Genomic DNA, 6,551 nt, shown 5'->3' on the forward strand with positions numbered 1-6,551 from the left:
GAGCAACAATAATTGTTTACTGCTTTGAAACCAAATGTTCATGCATGTTAGAAACAGATAACAAAATTTTATTTTCTATTTCCAGCATGAAGTTTCATGAAATCCTTTGACCCACTAAACCTTCTGAGCAATATGCACAGAATATCAGAGAGACATGTATCATGAAGAGCTTGAGGGTAACATTTTGAATTTTTATTAAACTAACTAGATTGTAACCAGGAATTTGGTTAGAATGGACATGGACCTACATTCATTGACAACTAGCTCCAATCCTTGGCAGTAGCGTGTAATTCATCTCTTTAATTTTCTTATTTCTTGTTTCAAACTATTTCTCCCTTTCCTGGGTAGCATCATCACCTCTCTTCCTAGTCTAATTTCCCTCCTTTAACCAAAAATGTGTCTTGGTATTACCGCTTCCTGAAGCATTTTTAATTTAAAAAGACACAGGAAAAAGGAACAGAAAGAAAGATTCTTGGACATGAACCAATTCTTTAAAATCCAAAGGAAGAGTCTTTTTTTTAACTCATCAAATAAAATATTTTATTCAAGTTAGCAAATTTGAGGAGTTATGTTGGGCTTGAATTGAAGAAAAAGGCCAAGATAAAAAATGGAAATAAAGTTTTCATTTGATGGAAGCTGAAATACATGTGTGCATTCTAATCACAGATTTGTCCCTGTGGCATTTTTCGAGTTTTTAGTGTCTACAAGGTCAAACCCTTTTCTGTCTTCATAGCTTTTACTTTGCTTTTTTCTCTTTCCTCCCACTTTGTTTTCAGCCTTTTACTTTGCCTCTGGTTCATCCATATGGGGTACTGCCCCTACCGGTATCAGTTCAGTTCAGTTCAGTCGCTCAGTCATGTCTGATTATTTGTGATCCCAAGAACTGCAGCACGGCAGGCCTCCCTGTCCATCACCAACTCCCAGAGTTCACTCAGACTCACGTCCATCTAGTCAGTGATGCCATCCAGCCATCTCATCCTCTGTCGTCCCCTTCTTTTCCTTCTCCCAATCCCTCCCAGCATCAGAGTATTTTCCAATGAGTGAACTCTTCGCATGAGGTGGCCAAAGTACTGGAGTTCCTGCTTTAGCATCATAGAAGAGTCTTTTTGTTTCTCTTAATATCAGTCTATATTTTCACGTCATCTGTTTCATCTTTCACCACACACTGCGCTTTCTCTTGACAATGTTTGAGTTCCACCATAGTTGCTACCTCTTGCACGTCTTTCATTAAAATATCACCATCTATTTTAAGAATACTTTTAAGTCTGCTGAGCTCCTTTGGGGTGTTCTTTTTTCTCTTTTCAGCATTCATCTTCCTTTTCCATTTACTCTGTAAACTTCTAGCCATATTTCATCTGCAAAAACATGAGAACTCAAAGACCACATGATGTTCATGCTGACCAGAAGTGGAAGAGTCTTATATAATAAGACTTTAGGAGCCTTTTCAGTGTATTGTAGTAAAACCACTTAGATGTAGTTCTATACACCTTGCCAGAGTTAGAAAGGTAACAGCATTTTTTAAAAAAATGGAGGATAGTTGATTTACAATGCTGTGTTGATTTTGGCTGTACAAAAATGTGCATCCTATTAAAATTAATTAATTAAAAATGTGAATCAGCCAGAATTATATGTTAACATATATTATGTATATATTGCTATACATTATATACATAGAGGTTTACCAAGTGGCTCAGATGGTATACATGCATATATATAGCCTCCCTCTTGAGCCTTGCTGCCCCCTCCCATTCCCAAATCTCTAGGTCATAACAGAACACCAAGCTGGGCTCCAAATATTATATAGCAGTTTCACACTTGCTATCTATTTTACACATAATAGTATATATGTGCCAATGCTATTTTCTCAATTCAACCTTCCCTCTGTGTTCATAAGCCTGCTTTCTATATCTGCATTTTATTCTTTCCGTGCAAATAAGTTCAGTTCAGTTCAGTTGCTCAGTTGTGTCCGACGCTTTGCGACCCCATGAATCACAGCACGCCAGGTCTCCCTGTCCATCACCAACTTCCGGAGTTCACTCAGATTAACTTCCATCGAGTCAGTGATGCCATCCAGCCATCTCATCCTCTGTCGTCCCCTTTTCCTCCTGTCCCCAATCCCTAACAACATCAAAGTCTTTTCCAATGAGTCAACTCTTCACATGAGGTGGCCAAAGTACTGGAGTTTAAACTTTAGCATCATTCCTTACAAAGAAATTCCAGGGCTGATCTCCTTCAGAATGGACAGGTTGGAACTCCTTGCAGTCCAAGGAACTCTCAAGAGTCTTCTCCAACACCACGGTTCAAAAGCATAATTTCTCTGGCGCTCAGCCTTCTTCACAGTCGAACTCTCACATCCATACATGACCACAGGAAAACCATAGCCTTGACTAGACGCACCTTAGTCGGCAAAGTAATGTCTCTGCTTTTGAATATGCTATCTACGTTGGTCATAACTTTTCTTCCAAGGAGTAAGCGTCTTTTAATTTCATGGCTGCAGTCACCATCTGCAGTGATTTTGGAGCCCCCCAAAATAAAGTCTGACACTGCTTCCACTGTTTCCCCATCTATTTCCCATGAAATGATGGGACCAGATGCCATGATCTTCGTTTTCTGAATGTTGAGCTTTAAGCCAACTTTTTCACTCTCCTCTTTCACTTTCATCAGGAGGCTTTTTAGTTCCTCTTCACTTTCTGCCATAAGGGTGGTATCATCTGCATATGTGAGGTTATTGATATTTCTCCCGGCAATCTTGATTCCAGCTTGTGCTTCTTCCAGCCCAGGGTTTCTCATGATGTACTCTGCATAGAAGTTAAATAAGCAGGGTAACAATGTACAGCCTTGATGTACTCCTTTTCCTATTTGGAACCATACTGTTGTTCCACTTCCAGTTCTAACTGTTGCTTCCTGACCTGCATACAGGTTTCTCAAGAGGCAGGTCAGGTGGTCTGGTATTCCCATCTCTTTCAGAATTTTCCACAGTTTATTGTGATCCACACAGTCAAAGGCTTTGGCATAGTCAATAAAGCAGAAAGAGATGTTTTTCTGGAACTCTCTTGCTTTTTCCATGTTCCAGCAGATGATGGCAATTTGATCTCTGGTTCCTCTGCCTTTTCTAATACCAGCTTGAACATCTGGAAGTTCATGGTTCATGTATTGCTGAAGCCTGTCTTGCAGAATTTTGAGCATTCCTTTACTAGCATGTGAGATGATAGCAATTGTGGAGTAGTTTGATCATTCTTTGGCATTGCCTTTCTTTGGGATTGGAATGAAAACTGACCTTTTCCAGTCCTGTGGCCACTGCTGAGTTTTCCAAATTTGCTGGCATATTGAGTGCAGCACTTTCACAGCAGCATCTTTCAGGATTTGAAATAGCTCCACTGGAATTCCATCACCTCCACTAGTTTTGTTCATAGTGATGCTTTCTAAGGCCCACTTGACTTCACATTCTAGGATGTCTGGCTCTAGATGAGTGATCACACCATCGTGATTATCCAGGTTGTGAAGATCTTTTTTGTGCAGTTCTTCTGTGTATTCTTGCCACGTCTTCTTAATATCTTCTGCTTCTGATAGGTCTATACCATTTCTGTCCTTTATCGAGCCCAACACGTCTGAGGTCAGGGGCAGCGGCTGAGAGTGCCAGTCTGCGACAGTGCGGGAATGGCAGAGAAGAGCTACCCTGTGCCTGAGGCCAGGGGCGGCGGCCGGGAAGAGCCACCTGGAGCCGGAGGCCAGGGCTGGCGGCTGGCAGGAGCCACCCCAGGTCCAAGGAATGGTGGCTGCAAGGGTGCAGGAGGGCCTAGAGGAGCCATCCCACGTTGAAGGTCAGGAAGGGCGGCGGTGAGGAGATACCCCTCATTCAAGGTAAGGAGAAGCGGCTGTGCCTTGCTGGAGCAGCCATGAAGAGATACCCCATGCCCAAGGTAGGAGAAACCCAAGTAAGATGGTAGATGTTGCAAGAGGGCATCAGAGGGCAGACACACTGAAACCATACTCACAGAAAACTAGTCAATCTAATCACACTGGGACCACAGCCTTGTCTAACTCAAAGAAACTAAGCCATGCCTGCGGGGCAACCCAAAACGGGTGGGTCATGGTGGAGAGGTCTGACAGAATGTGGTCCACTGGAGAAGGGAATGGCAAACCACTTCAGGATTCTTGCCTTGAGAACCCCATGAAAAGTATAAAAAGGCAAAATGATAGGATACTGAAAGAGGAACTCCCCAGGTCAGTATGTGCCCAATATGCTACTGGAGATCAGTGGAGAAAAAACTCTAGAAAGAATGAAGGCATGGAGCCAAAGCAAAAACAACACCCAGCTGTGGATGTGACTGGTGATAGAAGCAAGGTCTGATGCTGTAAAAAGCAATATTGCATAGGAAACCTGGAATGTCAGGTCCATGAATCAAGGCAAATTTAAGAGATGGCAAGAGTGAACATCGACATTGTTGCAATCAGCGAACTAAAATGGACTGGAATGGGCGAATTTACCTCAGATGAGCATTATATCTACTACTGGGGGCAGGAATCCCTCTGAAGAAATGGAATAGCCATCATGGTCAACAAAAGAGTCCAAAATGCAGTACTTGGATGCAATCTCAAAAATGACAGAATGATCTCTGTTCATCTCCAAGGCAAATCTTTCAATATCATGGTAATCCAAGTCTATGCCCCAACCAGAAACGCTGAAGAAGCTGAAGTTGAACAGTTCTATGAAGACCTATAAGACCTTTTAGAACTAACACCTAAAAAAGATGTCGTTTTCATTATAGGGGACTGGAATGCAAAATTAGAAGTCAAGTAACACCTGGAGTAACAGGCAAATTTGGCCTTGGAATGCAGAATGAAGCACGGCAAAGACTAATAGAGTTTTGCCAAGAAAATGCACTGGTCATACCAAACACCTTCTTCCAACAACACATGAGAAGACTCTACACATGGACATCACCAGATGGTCAACACCAAAATCAGATCGATTATATTCTTTGCAGCCAAAGATTCAGAAGCTCTATACAGTCAACAAAAAGAAGACCAGGAGCTGACTGTGGCTCCGATCATGAACTCCTTATTACCAAAATCAGACTTACATTGAAAAAAGTAGGGAAAACCACTAGACCATTCAGGTATGACCTAAATCAAATCCCTTATGATTATACAGTGGAAGTGAGAAATAGACTTAAGCGCCTAGATCTGATAGATAGAGTGCCTTGTGAACTATGGAATGAGGTTCGTGACATTGTACAGGAGACAGGGATCAAGACATTCCCATCGAAAAGAAATGCAAAAAAGCAAAATGGCTGTCTGGGGAGGCCTTTCTAATAGCTGAGAAAAGAAGAGAAACAAAAAGCAAAGGAGAAAAGGAAAGATATAAGCATCTGAATGCAGAGTTCCAAAGAATAGCAAGAAGAAATAAGAAAGCCTTTTTCAGCGATCAATGCAAAGAAATAGAGGAAAACAACAGAATGGGAAAGACTAGAGATCTCTTCAAGAAAATTAGAGATACCAAGGGAACATTTTATGCAAATAAGTTAATCACTACTATTTTTCTAGATTCCATACATATGCAACAGTATATGATATTTTTCTCTTTCTGAATTGCATCACTGTATAAAAGACTCTAGGTTCATCTACTTCACTACAACTCACTCAAGTTCATTCTTTTTTATGACTGAGTAATATTCCATTGTGTATATTTACCACAGTTTTTTATTATTATTATTATTATTCATTCATCTGTCAATGGACATATAGGTTGCTTCTTTGTCCTGGCTATTGTTAAGAGTGCTGCGATGAACACTTGGGTACAAGTTTGTTTTGGAATTATGGTTTTCTCAGGGTATATGCCCAGTAGTGGGATTGCTAGATAAAAGGGTAGTCTTATTCCTAGTGTTTTTTTTTTTTTTTTTAAGTAATCACTGTACTGTTCTCCATAGTGACTCTATCTGTTCACATTCCCACCAATATGGCAGAAGGGTTCCCTTTTCTCCACATCCTTTCCAGCATTTATTGTTTGTAGATTTTTTTTGAAGATAGTCATTCTGATTGCTGTGAGGTGATACCTCATTGTAGTTTTGATTTGTATTTTTCTACTAATGAGGGATGTTGAGCATTTTTTCATGCTTATTGGTCATCTGTATGCATGTCTTCTTTGAAGAAATATCTGTTTAGGTCTTCTGCCAATTCTTTGATGGGTTGTTTGTTTTTCTGATATTGGGCTCTATTAATTATATATTTTGGAGATGAATACTTTATCAGTTACTTAGTTTGCAGTCATTTTATTTTATTCTGAGAGTTGTCTTTTCATCTTGTTTATAGTTTCCTTCACTGTGAAAAAGCTTTTAAGTTTAATTAGGTCTCATTTGCTTATGTTTTGTTATTATTTCCTTTACTCTAGGAAGTGGATCAAAGAGGATTTTGCTGTGACTGATGTCAAAGAGCATATTGCCTATGTTTTTCTCTAAGCACTTCATAGTGTCTAGCCTTACATTTCAGTAGTTAATACATTTTGAGTTTATTTTTGTGTGTGGTGTTAAGAAATCTGAAGTCAGGAAAAT

The 6,551-nt window shown here is 40.2% G+C and overlaps 1 pseudogene; it reads right to left on the reverse strand.

The window, feature by feature from the left end:
- Positions 1-701: 701 nt before the first annotated feature.
- On the reverse strand, positions 702-1,348 carry LOC120881609 (annotated as a pseudogene).
- Positions 1,349-6,551: the final 5,203 nt, after the last annotated feature.

The sequence above is a fragment of the Oryx dammah genome, unplaced genomic scaffold, assembly GCF_014754425.2.
Source record: "Oryx dammah isolate SB20612 unplaced genomic scaffold, SCBI_Odam_1.1 HiC_scaffold_23, whole genome shotgun sequence".
NCBI lineage: Eukaryota > Metazoa > Chordata > Mammalia > Artiodactyla > Bovidae > Oryx > Oryx dammah.